This window comes from Gadus chalcogrammus, chromosome 13 (genome assembly GCF_026213295.1).
Source record: "Gadus chalcogrammus isolate NIFS_2021 chromosome 13, NIFS_Gcha_1.0, whole genome shotgun sequence".
NCBI classification, from domain to species: domain Eukaryota; kingdom Metazoa; phylum Chordata; class Actinopteri; order Gadiformes; family Gadidae; genus Gadus; species Gadus chalcogrammus.
In genome coordinates, this window is record NC_079424.1 from 11,541,654 (window position 1) to 11,556,419 (window position 14,766).

Genomic DNA, 14,766 nt, shown 5'->3' on the forward strand with positions numbered 1-14,766 from the left:
TACAAGATATTTGTTTTTTTTCACACTTCTATGAGTGTCTGTGTGTGTGTGTGTGTGTGTGTGTGTATGTGTGTGTGTGTGTGTGTGTGTGTGTGTGTGTGTGTGTGTGTGTGTGTGTGTGTGTGTGTGTGTGTGTGTGTGTGTGTGTGTGTGTGTGTGCTGGAGTAGACTAAAGTAATTTCATTCCATTTTTAAAAGTGAGTCACAAATAGGACACCATAATCCATGATGACTTCATCAGTGACACTTCTCTTAATTTATAAAGTTATTCCTAGAAGAAGACTAACTGAATATTGCGAAGGGATATTTTGAATCCAAATTGAAATACCTCATTGGATTGACAGCATACTTTATTTTTTGCTTAAGTAAGACCTGAAGCACATTCATATTTTCCAATCACATTTGAGTGATAAATAAAAGATGATGATTTAGCCTAAAGCGGAGAAGCAGAGGAGAACATTGTGGGCAGACAGGGACCACAAAATGATTAGTGGAACAATTAATCTGATAATAAGACAGCCGATTCGAGACACACTTCTTACGTGCACGGACTGAGTGAGCGACCAATCACACATATATTGTTCAGAAACAAACAAAAAGAGATGATATAACGACTGCTTGCGTGAATGGATCATCTTATGTTCCAACTGAGCTGAGAGCTCCTTGGGTTTACCTTGTTATGGATAATTATTTGCCAGATATTCACACAACATCCCCCAGTCCTGGATTCTAAACCGGAGGGGGATAGGGGGGCTTTACTCTGGTTTGCAGAGAAAAAAACACTCTATCACTCGGGGCATTGGGGAACGTAAGGAAAGTATTTTCTATATTTCTATAGTCGATTATTTACATAATCTTGGGATAAATTCTACAATTCTATGACCATCACACGTCTCAGTCAAATGCACCTTTTCAGGTGGCGGTTAATCCAAGCACATATATGCTAAAAATATGTCCGACCTCAGTTTAAAAGACTGATGTGGAAACCAAGAGACTTTCAACGTCTCTGAATAGCTCTCAAGATAGTATGTGCTGTCATCCTACTTGGAAGTAGATTTTGAAGTACGATAAAAAAAGGAAATGCTAGGCTTGGGCGATACCAAAATATTGCCTGTAATTAACTACTTTGCTTCTATAAGGGAAGAACATACGATTCATCAAGTTTCATTCTCTTCCATTCTGGCTTGTGCCTTTGGCCAAAGACATCCCTAGTCGTGTCTGATTGAACTAAATAATTAATTTAGCTCCCATTAACATTAGCACATCAGGGAAACCTTTTTCGTTAAGGAAGGAATTCGGATAGCCGAAAGATTAGATAGTTTCACTGAGAGCTTTTGCCAGTCACAAATGGCATAGTTAAACTTGTTTCATTAAATTGGTTGCATGCGCTAAGATAAAAGGAGCGTGCAAGTTGCTATAATAATTTAGAAGACGTGAGAACTCATTAGCGCGGCATAGCAGAATTCAGAAGCAATCGTTAGCTTCAGTGTTCTTGAGTGTGGAGCAAGAGAGACAGTGAGGTCGGGGGATGGATGAAGGAATAAATAAATGAGTCATGAACGTGGAGGGGAAGGGATCTGACCTTTCCGCTCCGATTCCCCCTCCTGTTCTGCCAGTCGCATCTTCCCGACACCCACTAAGCTTCCATCAAAACAATCTTCATGAAACTTTCACCGTCTCAGGCATGGCTCACTCCGATGTCAGGGTGAAAAGTCTTCAAATGCTTAAACTGCAATATTATACCATATAGCCATTAAACAATCTTTCAACCATCCAGCCTTTTATAACGATTATGAGTGCTGAGGCTGAGTTGGGGTTTAAATGTAAAGGCAGTGAAAACATTTTCTTCAGATGAAAAAGTGCATTTCTGTGTTGCACTTTAGAGAAAGTTCTGTAGTTCCTGGATGGTTGTGTAGTTGTGGGAAGGGAATCATGTTAGCGCTGTGTTAAGAGCTGTCTGGAGGGATTTGTGCGCAGCTATTTTTGCTTAGTGAGTGGGGTTTGGATCTGTCTATGATACAGAACACCACAAATGTACTAGAATATCAATCGTGGTGCAAAGAAAATACATTCTACATTTCATTAGATTGCTAACAAACCAACTTCAGTGTCTAACATCTTGCATGCCGAAGATATTATTAAAAAAAATGATACACCGATCGCCTCAGGCCAAAACACATTTACAATCCTTGCTAAAAATACTGTGTAATTCATATTTTTAGTTTATTGGTTTTTACGAACAGGATTGACCGTTAGAAACAAAAGTTTCACACTCATAACAAACTGCTTAGAAAGCTGTAATCGCTCTGTGCCAAACTCTTGGCTTTCTTCTGTTAAAACAGTTGTCTCTGAGATCCATCTCAATAAAATACAATAAGTGACATTGTTCTCACTCACCGCCAGCTCCCTGTCAAACCGTATTTTCTGTGTGTGGGAGCAAGAAGTAAGTCTGATTGCAATGGAGGGACTGTCTCAATCAATCATTGTGGACTCAGAGCAAGAGAATCGACCAAACCAGTCAGTTGGGTGTACTAAGAAAAGACTGGATGTTGATTAACTGGGTGAGAACTGATGGTATGATGAAACTCGCTGTTTGCGTGAGTGTGAGTGTGCGTGCGTGCGTGTTCTTATGAGTGACTATCTGTGCAATACACCCCCCACCCCCCACCCATGACCTAACTGTCAACCCTCACAACAAATGGTCCCACATGTTCCTGCTGTAGAGGACAGAAACATGGCTGGACTTGACCTTCCCCTTCAGGGCCAGGGATGAACATGAACACCTGTACACAGCCACTCAGAACTGGGCTTTGAGCGGGGACCTCGGTCCCACGGGGGGATGGGTCTCGTTTCTCAGCCGACTTTTAATGAACAACTTGTTTCATAAAGGTACCAGTTGCTGGACAACTCTACAATTACCCCCTTCAACCTCGGCGTTACAGGAAGACAGATCTGTATGTATGAGTCACGTGTACAAAAGTAGAGGTTAAGTGTTGTTAGTGTTGTATGAGTCACAGGGTTGTTATTTAAAATGAGTTCAAGCACGGACCTATTGACAGATGATGGTGCCGATTGAGTGCACAACCCTTTCATCAAGTCTTCCTAGGTCCAGATGAGGTTAATTATGAAATTTGAAGTGGCACACGATTAACATATATTTTTGGGGATTCTCTTAAAATGACTAAGAGCAGATAATTCAGCTCCTTAGATCAAAGGCGTCCCCCACTGGTTGACATTGTGGTAATGTGTGTAAAGCAACGTATTTTGTTTAAGTGGGAAAGCGTAAATGTCCTGCCTATCAGATAGCTTTATCATTCGGAATCAGTCAGCATACTAATCTCTTTAGTGCGGCCTGAGTTAACGACTAGTATTTTCAGTATGGTATGTTTACAGTAACCTTCTGTCCTGTATTTGGGGACGTGACCCAAATGACCTTACTGGGCTTAATTCAATACTATCTAACCGATGGAGGAAATATCCCCCCTAGCAGAAATTGTCAACTTCCTGCAATCAAATGTAACTGCCAAGAATTTTTTTGCGATTTAGTGGATGATTTTTTCCTTAATCCGACCATGAAATGAGAATCAGCTGCAGTGTTGGTGCGGCAATTCTAGTCAAGTACTAATTCCGTTTTGGACAGATGTTATAGGGATATCAAATAAATGCCAAGAGCTTGAACCATATTTTTCAGAACCAAGCCAAGAACGCTTCTAATTAATTTGGTAATCACACCTTTGAGCTGGAATCCTCATTAAAGCGTATCACAGATTGCATTCATTAAATTATATATAGGGCATTTATCAATTCATTCTCTAATGAACTCTGTAACATTTAACTTTGCCAGCTGGCAGAACGTACGTTGGGGAGAAGCTCTGAACATTTCAGGTCCAGAATTTCCAACGAGTTCCTATAAAAGATTGATGTGGCATATTTATAATTTACTTGAAGTTTCAAATTGTATTGGGCTATTATTATATCTTGCAAATCCATAATAAGTAAATGTGGGTGATTGCTCTAAATGAGTTAAAGGGAGTGGGAGGGCGTGTTTGGCGGCTGGGGGGGTATAACCCAGCTACATTTCCCCCAGGCAGAGGACAGATGCTACTCCTGTTGTACAACCCAGTGCCTCGTGGAGCCACTGCACCAGAAAAGGACCAATGTTTTGTGGTAGAATTTGTGTGCAATGGCAGTTGGCATATTATCCTCTAAGACCAACAGCGATTGGTATTCTCAAGGTCAGCTTGTCATTGCAGACCTAGGTCAACAAGGTGGAACACAACATCCAAGCTATGACTTGAAAAATGAATTGCGACTTCCATATAAAAAATTTAGAGAGAAACAGGAACGATGGTAGAACAGACAAGCATGTGCAAGTTGCACAACACATAATGTGATATTACCCTTGCTCGGACCAATTTACTTATTTTATTCAAGTAGGAGGGAGGAGAGAATATCAAAAGCTGGAATATTCCAACAGCATTGCAGACCAAGCGCTTCAGCCAGGAATCCAAAACCTGTCCACAACCAGGGGCGTTTCTAGGTTTCCGAACTATCTGGGGCTTAGCCAGGAGGGAAATAAAAAGTGTGTGCGTAGCGCGCGGCAAATGTTTTTGTATGCTTTATTGCACATGCACATTTTTTCATAATGCTTTACCTAAATAAACAAAATTCGCAGTTTATTGTAGCTTTAAATAGCTACCTGACTGCTGTGCTGCTTATCCCCAGACATCTAAAGTTCCATTCAAGTTATTTCAGAGTAAAATTAATACAAGTTAGACAGACCATACCTATATATGTGTACATTATATATATATGACTGGGAATAGGATAGGTTAATTCACTTGAGGTGGTAAACAGTCTGGTTATGTTTTTAAACCATTTATTCTCTTGCCAGAAGGATTATAGAAGGACTAGGCTACTTTATTTCGAGATTCCCCTGGAATCCCCATGTTTGTTTCTAGTGTAAAGAAAGCAAAAAAATAAAAAAGCGAGTTCATTTTTTTTTTTTTTCAACAAAAATAAGATTCAGGGCTAATTCAATTATATCCGGGGCTTTAGCCCCGAACAGAACAGCCTAGTGACGCCACTGTCCACAGCCGAAACAAACGGTGCAGCCTATGATATAACCGTACTGGCGGAGGCATCAGAGAAGGTGAGCTTTCATTCAGGCCCCTGCACGGGGGCGCGGTCCGAGTCCTCCACCTCCGCTGTGATCCAGGGTGAGGCCAGGGTCTTCGATCGGATGACATAAGGGGTCAATTAGGTAATAGATTGCTTGAAGTCCCTGGGATGGAGGAAGCCTCATCAGAGTTCACACCAGTTCTCTGCTCATCGCAGCCTTAAAGTTCTACCAAACCTCTGTGGTTGTCATTTTATTTGACAATAATCTGTTTTGAATATCCGTATTGTTATTGTCTGTGTAATTTAAGCTTTGTAGGGTACGTATCCACACATTTGATCCACTTTCTGGAAGTTATCTTCTGAACTTTTTCAATAATGCCAGTAATAAAATACATGGCATTAGGTGCTTTTATGCTTTAATCAAAATCGCTTTCAAACTGAGTGCATATTCTTAGCATTCTTCCCTCGGGGCCGGGTAGGAAAAGAGGTGAAGAGGAGACAGTGGGTAGATATTGTTTTTCTCACATGCTCTCTTTGACACATAGGATCATATCAGTTGTAGATAGTTAGTCTGATTAATACGGTCCCTGGTATCCATAGGACTCAAGACATCATAGCATACAGTTTAACCATACTGAAATCATCCCACCTGGACCGACATAGCAGTCCTCTAGAGGCAGAGAAGAAGACACTTTAACAATGTCAAGATTACGTATTCTGCATTCTGAAGGTTGAATACAACCAATTAATTATTTATTCACTATAAATGCTACATGCAAATCCATTCTATAACGTGCCATTTCACAGAGAGCGCCGGCCATGAGACGGGCAGGGTCACCTTGCTCTACTGTGGTTTTGTGTGTGTGTGCGTGTTCCTTCTTGCCTTTCCTGCCACGTCCGAGAGTGTGTGATCCCTTCATCTTTGCTGTGACATTTCCTGAGTCTCTCCCGCCCATCCCCAACTTTCCTCTCATATGCACACATTTAATATGCCTTTCAGAGAAATCCTTTCACCCCTCTCTTGACCTCTCAGTGTCTCACAACCAATCCCTCACTGTCTCACATCCTCTCTCTCTCTCTCTGTGTGTCTCACACCCCATCTCTCACTCTCTGTCTCACAACCTCTCTCCCTCTCTCTCTTTTTATATATATATATGTGTCTCTCACCCTCTCACTGCACCTCTTTAAACAGGGACCTAATCCCAGAGTTGTATTCTGCTGACCGATATGGAGAACTCGTGCTGGCCTGTTTAGTGGGTGTAAAACACAGAGTGACTAGAATAACAACGGCTCAAACACATAAAGCACTGCATTATGTATTGCAGTGCACGGAATCGGATGGGTTCAATCTCCATCTTGCTCGATGCAATATAAGAAAATGAAAAATTTCACCCCTGCATTTTCTGTATTGTCTGTATTCTCTACAGCTTTTGAGATTTTCCCAAACAATTTGGCCAGAGGCTTGTCTTGCCAAGCTCTTTATCTCCTCAATACAACAGCTGTGGAGACTGTTTTCCCGAAAGAATGGCCAACAGCTTGCCAATATTGTGTGCTGTAGAAACAGCTGTTCAGCTTGCCCCATGAATGAATGATTTTGTGCAGGGACACACAGTGTGTGTTTTATCGCATTAAAGACACGTTGTGCGATTGGTTGAAAGCATCTCTGGAGTGCAGGAATCCCTACTTTCATTCAGATGAAGTATAAAAAAAAAAGTGGAGGTCGTGGAATTTGGCGACTCTGTCCAATTAAGAGAATATGAAACAGGACATTTTTCATTTGTTTGCAACCGGTTCACTTGATCTTCTTGCATAAACTGTTCTCATTGTCATCTTTACTTTCTAAGGCCCAATCCCATTTCTACCCCTTACCCCTCCCCCTTGTTTTGAAGGGGTAAGGGGTAGGTGTACCCTGCGTTCACACCAAAAGATGCAAAAAGTTGACGCGTGTCGTGATCCCATTCAAAGTGAATGTAGAGACGCGTTGCTGCTTTGCATTTGCTGCCGAGAAAACAGGCAGCAAAACTTGATTTGCGGCGCGTCAAAATCTGATTTGCGGCGCGGCATGCCCGTGCCCGCTGCCGGGCACGGGCGAAGGGCGCGTTCACGTATTTTGCGGCGCGTCAAATGCTGCTCGAGTTGAAATATTTCAACTTTTGACGCGCCGCAAAACCTTTGACGCGCCGCAAAACTTGATTTGACGCGCCGCAAAACTCAGGCGTCAACGCGTTCGGGCAGCAAATGCATCTTTTGGTGTGAACGCAGGTGAAGGGGCATAGGCGTTGATTACGGGGACATGTCCCCCCCACTATTTGAAATACGAATTTTATCCCCACCACTAACAAAAATTTGGCCGTGATCTTATATATACAATTATATTATATTATATACTATTATATATAGAGCTCCGAGAGTCGCAAACAGCAACAATCACTTTCTCCTCCATGCTGCAGTTCACCCGGACTGCACTGAGTTCGACCGTTGAACGCTGATTGGTTGTTACGTTACACATGTCACTCAGTGGCCACGCTGTTTAACGCTGATTGGCTGTCATCACGCGAAATTCGTGTCAAAGTTGAAATATTTCAACTCGAGCGAATTTGTCACGCCACAAATCCTCATGAACGCACTCGCCTGTGCACGGCAAAAGTGTGGCGCGACAAATGAAAACAATTCGCCCGATACGCGTCTATACGTTCACTTTGGATCTTGTCGCCCGTTGTGTTTGGTGTGAACGCACTGGAGAAGTTTCAAGACAGACAGCCAAAATTGACATTTTTATTCAGACAATAGCCGGTCCTTTTGCTTCCTATAAAAAGCATGTTTGTGACACTGGATAACGATATGGATACATAATCTAGCCTGCATGTGGACGGCCACATAAGGTAAGAAATTGGTATACGTAAACTTTGCTGCTGGTTCTGTTTGCTCGTGATGACCTGGCCAAAGGTTACCCACGGTCCGAAGCGATTGTGATCTGATTCTGGTTGGTGCTCCAGCTAATATGCATTAGATTGCAGGTAGTAGCAGCTACACACGGTGCGATTGCTACGCCAATGTGGTTATAGTTGTTTTGTCTGATTGAGATATGTGACGACTTGGAGTCTGGTAGGCCTATCCTGGCATAAATATGTTCTCGCATAAACTGTGTGATTATCCTAAACTGTAGGGGATTTTATTTGCGGGCAATTTGCTTATGATGTTGTAACGAGTGAAGTCTACATTGGTCCTTCGCAAGTGTTTACTGGTGGTCATGATTTGGCAGATGCAATTCTCCTCTGGGCGCTTGTTTTTTTCTTCTTTTTTTAATGCAGCATAACATATGCTACCAGCAGCCCTTGCTCGTCTTCAAAAGGCTGATGCTCAGTACCTCGTTTCATTTCGTACCCCCTTTGCAGTCTGGCATTGTTTGTCTGGTAAACTTTGTTGATGTCAAGATAAGTGTTAAATTGCCAACACTGTTCTTTGTCCTGTGTGTATTAGTATTACATATCCCGAGCCAATACCCTGTTGTTTCCAACGCCGTGTTGCAAAACAAGCCAAAACACAAACTGTGGTTTTCAACTTTTATTGTTCGAATAGGATTTTCAACACCTGACAATACACTGTAGAGCATATTGTAATGCAGCGTTGAATGGATGAATAGCTTACATAAGGGTACCCAGCACTTTTCAAACCACACTCAAGCTTATGGTTATTGTCCTCACCACTTCTAAAAACAAACTGACGCCCTTGGGAAGGGGTAAGGGGAAGGGGTAAGGGGTAGAAATGGGATTGGGCCTAATTATCCTGTGAGTCCCACCTCTGGTGAAAGTTTTGCCTTTGCAGAGTCTCTACTTTCCGGAACAGTAAAGCATCTTCAAGCACCCCTGCGGTGCAACCCGGTCTCTTTGCCCAGCGCCAACTTTCGGGATGTAAATCCTCTGAACCAGCTCAGGAAAAACCTCTGGGTTATCGACTCTCACACTCTTTGTTGTTCTGGCTCTTCTGGTTATGCTGGGTTCAAGTGGTTCTTCGTCTTTATATTGCTGTTTGTGCATATTAAAAAACACCAGAAAACCTCCCAAGGAAAAAGGGAATCTGGAAGTGCCCAGTTAAAAGGCCATCTCAGAGTTTCTCAGTGAAACTTTAGGAACGAGCCCTCAATATGGGCTGATCCTAATTGAATTCCATTGAGCCCTGAAGGAACTAATGACCTCACAGCTATGTCTAATAGCTTGTGGGCAAAGTGGACGTTTGCGATTAAGACTCTACTTCGATGCATCATTTAGTCGACTCGCCCGATTCTGAAAAGGGCCGTTGATGATGTTGGACCTGGTGTAATATACCTTCTTTTTGTTGTAGACAAACAACCTATTAGACGACATAATAGTTTTCCATCGCCCAAACCCTGAGTCTGCACTCCACTCCTCTGCCCCGCTACATTTGGGAATTATTTACTGCTCCTAAGTGGAGAAATGCTGACAGTCACACAAGCCCCGTTTGCAATTACTCGGAAAACAGTATTCCCTCCTAGACCTGGCACCATTTCCTTGACATTGCAAACTCCACCGCTACCTATTACGATTTTATTGACCACAAAATTCATAGATAAATAAATACCCTGTGGTCGCTTCCTGAAACCCATTGCCAAATCCAATTACTTCCACATCAACCGCAATAAAATGGAAGCGTGTGATTGGTCAAAGCATGGTTCTCTGCATGAAGTGGCTCATGAACCGCTAGAGGAGCACCTATTGAAGCCTTAAAATTCACACTTTGAATAAATACAGAGGCATTTATAAAAAAAAGCAGCAAGACAAGCTGGATGAAACAGTGGGCCGCCCCAGTGGGATGTCTTTCAGTTTTTTCCTCAATACTCACAGGCGGGTTGGCAGGAATCCCTGCCTTTTTTCTCAGACAAAGGGAAGAAAAACTGTGCACGATGGTGAATGTGGAGACTGTAACTAGCAAAGAAAACATGAAGCTAGGCGTTTTGTCATTTGTAAACAACGGGTTGACTTCATGTTTGAACCGGGACAGGAAAACGCTAGAAGACGACATGGATGCTTAACCTAGCGGCGACTGCACTCGCCTTGGTTCAAATCCTTCTGTCAACACAATTCTTGTCTGTTGAGGAAACCTGAAGCAAGCTTTTGTGGCTGCCAGCGACCAGGGGTTGCACTGTGGATCCTTGGCATGCTATCTGACCTTTGAGTGAATGGGAAATGTCCTCCAGAGATCAATGGAGGAAGCACGTGAAAAGGAATGCCTTCATCTACCCACTTCAGTTTCGGCCAATCCCCCCGTAAAATCTACGACCTGTTCACCATCCTGAACAGATTGATGCCGAGATTTATTGAGTAACAATTCATTTTTGGGACAGGTACATTCCTCATGTTTCATCGAGAATGCAGGTCACATACTTACAATGGTTTAGCACTGTTTACTCTGGTTCTCTCATTGATAGAGTTGGAGACATTCAGAAGGAAAAGCCTTCAAAAGAGAAGAAAAACCCACACATCCTCTCCACTCCACTTTTCGAAGAAATATTCTGGCTAAATTCTCTTTCAATTTAGTCAGAGGTCTAAATAATCAGCTTTCGGAAAGGGTGATATAGTGCCTGTTTATAGCTTAATGTTGGAGACGGTTATACATTTAAAGATGTAGGGGAGATTAAAGGCTTTTAATCTGTCTGGAATCAATAGCAGCAGATATATTAATGAGGGTCAGTTATACATTTTAAGATGTGGGGGAGATTTAAGGACTTTTAACTGCCTGGAATCAATGGCAGAAGATATATTAACTTGGGCCATGTGAGGCGGAGGATACGTCTAACTTTATGTTTAACGTGTATTAGTTTCACAAGTGTGCAGTGTTGTTTCCCTTGCTGCTGTAGGATACTGTGAGAATAAGTAGATATACAATTGAAAGCAGCGCAGCCTGAGCACCTGCTGCCAAAGTCATTATTCACAGTGAACCAGTGAACCAATGGGCCGCTTCTGAATTAATTTGAGGAGTGAACTAACCCAAATTAATCTCTGGAAATGGCATTCAATAAGCAGTTAACTAGTTGGATAATAAGCCACTGGCAATTCTATTTTCATCTAATAAAATGTTGATGTTTGCCATTACATTTCTTAATATTAACAAATAAAAAGTACTTTATTTCATTCCGAATACAAGCAACACATAATTGTGATTCACGAGCTATACCGGAGAGCACTACAGAGCAACACTTCTCTAATCATGTGAGCGCAGTGCATTCGGTATATCCTAATGTATTTAATACCAGCAGACTTAAGTATACCCCCCCCCCCACCCCCCACCATTTCTCTGTCTGTCCTCATCTCCACATCTCTGTCTCCCTCTCGCTCTCCCACGCACCCTCTCTCTCTGCATTCTCTACTCTCTCTCTCCAAATCTTTTTCAACCTATTCAAGATGAGCATACGTATATGCGACTTGCTTGGGGCCACAAGTGGGGCTTGAAAATCAAATCTATTTGATGTTGTACATTAAAAAGTACATTTGATGTTGTACATTCACCTTTATTCCGTTTCAGATTCGACATCTTTCCCCCATCGAGTTCAACTGATGAGTTGAAAGACCCAACACTCGCTTGTTGAATCACAAAAATTGAACTCGATTTTGTTTCACTCTTTGGAATATTTGAAAAGTGGAAAGTGCTGACGTTAGAGCCGCCAGTAGCTTTCTGTGATAGGCCAGTAAGTGTGTTGAGGAGCCATGGAGAGCCATGTGGGGATGTTTGACGCAGTGTTGAGGGAGGTGCTTCATTATAGAGCTGGTTCCATTGTGTCTCTCTCTGTTAAGCATGTGTACCTTATTACAGGATGGCGGTCTGGGTCGCACTATTACCTACCATGCTGCACTTAGATGCAAAGAAATAGACATACAATTTATTTGGTTATTTATTGTGAGCTGTCATGTCGGACACCAGATTTATTCTACAACTAGGTTGCATAATCGCAGTTTACAAACCTGACTGCAAGGTTAACAGCTGTGAAGACGAGACCATTGGCCAAAAGTTAAGCTCTGTATAAGTATTTATTGCACAATAGACCAACACAAAAACCCTCAGACATTGCCTGTTTTCATGTCCAGGACACAGCGACGGTGTCTCAGAAAAAAGTCCCTACCAATTAAGACACTTAAGACACGTTTCCACTGCAGGAACTTTCCCAGGAACTATGAACCATTGGAGGCACTCAGTGTGTGTCCACTGCAGGAACCAGGGTCTAAATTAAGTACAGGGGACATTATTTTTCCCAGCCAAAAGCTCTCTCCATGGGGGGGGTAGTACTTTCCAAAAGCACAGGAACTTTGGGGGCCTTGCCATGCTGATCATCTTATTAGCCGAACGAATACTCAAAGCATATTATTTCAGCATCTCCAGCCACAAACCGACTGTTTTCTGTTCACTCCGACATCCAGTGAATCACACTAAGTCGCCTTATTGCTTCCATAGTGGTGAACTACATTCATATCATCAGCACTTTCTGTTATACGTGTTGATCATTCATCTCGATAGCAGTTGGCGCTACGAGCCAATGTTTACTTGCGCTGTGGGACGTGAATATAGGTTGCTTATGGTAACATGACCGTTTGCAGTAGTATCGCAACAGTTTTGTTTGGGAGATCGACTTCTTATGAAGTGGGTCAAAAATAACTAATGGTGATGGCCTACTTTTAGTTATTTTGTTGCTTAAATTTTTCTCGTAGTATTTATCAGTTTTTCATGTCCTTTATTCGTTATGTGCCTGACGTAAAATGACCTTTATTTGTCTAACCTTCATGGGTCTTTAGGCCGCGGTGGAAACCAAGACCATAAGGGGCTGAAGAAACCTTTTAGTCCCTTTTAATGTCATTCCTGGGACTAAAAGTTCTGGGGGATTTCGGTTGGAAACCCAGCTTTAAATATCAACTCTGTTAATCATACTCATCAGTGGCAGCTGTGTCTGCTCCTTCAACGAGCCACACCTGGCTCCCCAGGCACACCAAACGATGGCCACGCCCCCTCTTGCCTAAATTACTAAGCATGATTCAAGTCAATATTTATGGGGTGTTTACTGTGATGAATTGCAATCTGCTGGCTTATTCTTCTTATTCTGATTTCATACAGCGGCGCCGTCATCGTGCTACAATATCAACGATTGCTGTTTGAATTGTTCCCAATCCCAATGTGCTACTCAGACATGCTTGTTTGAATGGACATGCGTTTTCTGAATAGAATCTCAGCCGTTACAGATTAAAAACTCAAACAAAGTAGAAAGAGGGTACAAACTAGCCTCAGGCAGCCCAGAAGTTCTGTCCCACTGATGGACTGTGCATACAAAATGTTAAAAATATCCCTGACTTCTCCAGTTTCCTGGCATTGAACCGCTAAATGAAAATGGTGCTTTTTTAGAAGCGACCGTTCGGCAGGGACTTTTATATTTCTTTCTATGTTGAAGCTTACACCGAAGCATCCGTTTCCAGCCTTTATAGTCCAGCTTTATTCCTGGGGTATGGGCATGCACATGTGTATCTGTGTGTGTGTGCCCCACTTTCTGGGTTATAGCCGGCAGAAGCCTCTCAACGGTTGACAGCCCCACCATATCAGAAACAAGGATGGCTGCGGCTGTCCCTTTAGAATTACACAACGCTAAGAAAACATTATGTATTTAGCCCTTTTGGTTCTACTATGCTAGATGTGGACATAACGTTTTTTTTATTGTGAGCTATCCTTTCAGACACCTGATTTATACTACAACTCGGTTGTATATTTACATGTGCTACGTCATTCCTGAATTAATGCAGTATTGATCTTGACAGTTGTAGCTCTGACCCCTCAGTATTAAACACTTCTTAGATGACCGGGCAACCCGAAGGAACAACACTCTCTGGACTTAATGTGTTTTATGAAGAAATGCTTGTTTAACCCTTGGGTTTAACAGTGGGGGTGTAGTGTATGTCAATGCTCTGCAAACAATGCATAGACAGATGTTATCGTCATGTTTGCATCATTAACTGTGCTCAAGACCAGATTTATATTATTCTGAAACTTGATCGAAGCAAAGATTGTACTTACAAATAAATGGCCTAAGTTGCAACAACATTCAACATACTTAAAAAAACACTCTTTCCATGACAAATCAATTCTCGAACCACATCAGTCAATATTAGGTTAGATAATGTAAAGGATCTCCCCACCAAACGATAGGATGTCATCAGCCAACCTAGATAACAAGTTTGCATTGATTAAACCTGAATATAGTCAAAAGCATTACATTATTATACATCATTATCGACCACTCAAACAGCAAGACTCTTAGTAATGCATGAAATAAATTAGCCCACATTGATCATATTGCCCTCGAGGAAAGATTTGACCAATGCTGTGAGAGAACAAACACCAATGTCCGTGTGTAGAATTGTTAAAATTGCTTATCTATAAATTCTTGCCGCATTTGAATTATAATTATTTCAACATTTAATCAAATAATTTTTATATTAATTTGCCCACTGCAACAGAAAACCTTGATGGGATAGTGTGCCTTTCTTTCGTCAGAAATAATTGGTCTGGACGACCAGCAGGGGAAAAAACAGCAGTCTGTTCAAGTTAATCAAGCGCAGAACACAGAGTGACCCCGATCACACATACTTCACC